Source organism: Polypterus senegalus, unplaced genomic scaffold (assembly GCF_016835505.1).
Source record: "Polypterus senegalus isolate Bchr_013 unplaced genomic scaffold, ASM1683550v1 scaffold_3160, whole genome shotgun sequence".
Taxonomy (NCBI): Eukaryota; Metazoa; Chordata; class Cladistia; order Polypteriformes; family Polypteridae; genus Polypterus; species Polypterus senegalus.
The window spans coordinates 25,001-28,424 of record NW_024384666.1 but is presented as its reverse complement, the minus strand read 5'-3'; the positions used below and the strand labels follow the sequence as shown (position 1 = coordinate 28,424).

The following is a 3,424-nucleotide window of genomic DNA, read 5'->3' as shown; positions in this document are numbered from 1 at the left end:
ATAATCATCAAAATTAACAGAAATAAACATTTGAAATACATCAGTCTGTTTTAATGAATTAATTTTAAATACAAGTTTCATTTTTTGAATGGGATTATTGAAATAAACCCAACTTTGTCATGATATTCTAATTTTAAGACCAGCACCTGTAAATGTTGTTGTTGTTGACATTTTTAGTTTATAATTTAAAATTAAATAAGAATCTAAAATCGAACATCACATTAAAGTTGGATAATTTCTAAAAAGAATTATAACAAACATAAATATGTGTTTTCTAAAAAAGCTCATACAATGTTTTTGTTAAACTCCAAAATTAGAACTGGAAATTTGCACCCAATCTCATCTTGATTGCTCATTTCTAATCTATTGTGGTGGTGTGTGTGCCAAAATTATGAAAAATTGTATCACAGCCCAAATACTTATGGACCTGACTGTGTTCCATTACAAGAAATCACTTTTAAAAACAAACAGCATTAACTACAAAGAAAACTAAAAAATATTAAGGGGTACCTGCTTATAAAGCCAGTTCCTCTTGATGACAGGTCATTTGGGTTTTTTTTATTGAGTTGGATCTCTTTTAAATTATGAACTTTTTTGATGATCTTGAAGCCTAGAAGATATCAAAACAAAACACTTAGATGAAGCACATACTGATAGTTTATGCATCAATGTCCACAGCTTGCCCACTGTTGTCAAGCCTTAAATTTATTATTGATAAATGTTGTTAGAAGAAAATGTCAAAAGGCATTTTCTAAATAATTTTAAAATAAGTTGGCCGGGTGGACTAGAAAAAACTTAATCCTTTTGTCACCAATAAAATAGTTTTGTTAAAAAAATCATATAATGTTTATCAACAGGTTAATAACTACATTGTTTGGGTCAGAAAATATAGCTGTTTGCTAGGAATTAACACAGTCAATCAAATTATGAGTTTGACATTAAAAAAAAACAATAGACTTCATAAAATCCGCTTTCTGCTGTTTTCAATACCACTGTGCATTCAACACTTTCAATACCTACAATTGCTTGACATAACATTCCTTATGTACTCAGGTTTTTGGATTCTGAGTAACGGCAATAGTAAACTACCAACAGAATCAGGCATGTCTGCAGTTGTAAAGCTACAAAAGTGGGGGCAATAAAATAAAACAGAAAACGGACTGGTTAGAAACCTTATTTTTTTAAATTTTAAATTTTTTTTCTCTTGTGAAACATTTTGATAAATGTTCTGTGTAGCACCTTATACTGTTTTACAAATGTAGGTAAGCAAAGAAAACAAAATCAGCTGATAAATATGTTTACATACATCTCACAATTTAACAAGCAATTCTTTAATACGTAATATTTTTTTATGGAAAATTTAAAAAATTTTGTTGAAATTGCACTTGCCCAAAAGTCTGCCTGAACAATGCTTATATAAAAAAAAATAAAACAGATCTTTGCCAGATGTGTGTTTGAAAGCTATGAATAGAGTTGGGTGGGATCAGTTGAGTTGTCAATTACAGTACTGAAAGTCTATGTTCTGTTCTGCTTTGAGTTTTGTCTTTTGCTCTTTTGGTTGAAAAAGCAACAGGCTGTTTTAAATTTAGTTTTGCTCAAAGTGCTTATTAAAGTTAAATATTATTAGTATAATTGTCTCAGTATTGTTTATTCAGATGACAAAAATTTTCCCCCAAACAGCTACATTTTTGTTTACTTAAAATCAAAAGGAAGCTGTGCAGAATCTGACCTGCACTGGATGTGAATCAGAAACTCAAAAAATGTTTTCAGCTGTTTTAGGATATTTTCCAAAATGGTAGTGCAAACTAAACTAAGACAAGTATATGACCTTGTTTATTTAGTTTTAATATGATTCTAAAAACCAAAATTAACTTTAAAAAAAGAATCAAGGATATCCATGGTACCTTACAAAAGAAGATTATAAGAGGGTTAGAAGTCTGGAAATAAAGTAAACAAAACATTTCTCTACATGGGGTGAAAACTGGAATTTCTCAGTGTTCTGTCTAGGACTGTTACTTTTTTTAATTTATATTAAAGGCACAGATTTTATATTGAATCATATACAATAAAAGAGCATGTGAATTTGAAAAGCTACATTGTAATACTTTAAAAATACATTATCTTGCATTTTTCCCTTAGATGCTCCCAGAATGAGATTAACACTAGGCAATAAGTCTGTCATACTTTGTAAAAGAGCTGGTTGACTCTACACTAAATTTACATATTTCTCCAATTTAGATAATGAACTAGCATTTACAGCAGAACAAAAAATGATATAGTTTTCAACAAAAGTGGATGCATTTCAACTCAACTGAAAGGAATGTTAAGCTACCAACTTTTCATACAGAAACACCCTTTTTAAAAGAAAAAAAGTTTTTAAATAGCAAATGGCAAAACCATACAATAACTAAAATTATCTCTATCTAAATCCATATATATCATACATATCTATACTAATAAAGGCAAACCCTCACTCACTCACTGACTCACTCATTGACTCATCACTAATTCTCCAACTTCCGGGGTGGGTGGAAGGCTGAAATTTGGCAGGTTCATTTTACAGCTTCCTTACAAAAGTTGGGTTTTATATCGAAATTCACGCGTAATTTCATAACTGGAAGCAGTTTTTCCATTTACTGTATGGAGATGAGCTTCAGCGATGGGGGCGGAGTTTTAGACACATCACGCCTCCCACGTAATCCCCTTTTAGTACATAGAAACCAGGAAGACCTCAAAAGCGCCAAGAAACATGCATTATATAATTGAGAAGGAAGAGTGACATATACTACCATATATTCATGAGTGTTGCCAGCTCGGAAGAAAGCCGGGGTAAACCCCAAACTTTAAATTAAGTTCATAGACAGGTTTCGCTAGCTTTCACATACACACAGGTAATCGGGATACAAGTTTAATGAGAGAGGCTTGGATATAAACAGAGTTTTTATCACTTTGTAACTAAGTTAAAATTGTAGGTGAAGGGGTGTGCTTATGCAAATTCCGAGAGCTGTGTTTGTGGGGGATTGACAGTTAAGGCAGGTGGGAGTCCGTATCATCTCCTCCCACCTCATTTTGCCTAGGGTGAGCTCCACGGCTACGCTGTCTTCAAGCAAATTCCTCAGACTGCCACCAAATACTCACAGAAAAACCCACAAGTTAATACACACGCTGTCTCAAAGAGTTTCAACACACTGAATCCCCCAGGCACTACTTACAAAAGGTCACATTGACAATCGTGTTACGTTATTTTTAAAATCTTTCCTTTTCTTAGACAAGCACACCGGGGAAGCTGATGCATGTGCTCCAAAACGCGTTAAAAAATAATGATTTAATCACACTTTGCATTACAAGCAAAGGGGGAGCTTTTGTCAATGCATGATTTCCGTACACGGATTACATTGATCAGCGCAACCCATTCATTTTCCCC

At 32.8% G+C, this 3,424-nt stretch overlaps 1 long non-coding RNA gene across 1 annotated transcript in view; it reads right to left on the bottom strand.

Moving 5' to 3' along the window:
- Positions 1-584: 584 nt before the first annotated feature.
- The window catches only part of LOC120522075, a 25,409-nt gene continuing 22,569 nt past the window's right edge, over positions 585-3,424 (bottom strand). The window contains exon 3 of the long non-coding RNA XR_005632285.1: positions 585-610. This is a non-coding gene — a long non-coding RNA (uncharacterized LOC120522075). The remainder of the gene's footprint in view (positions 611-3,424) is intronic.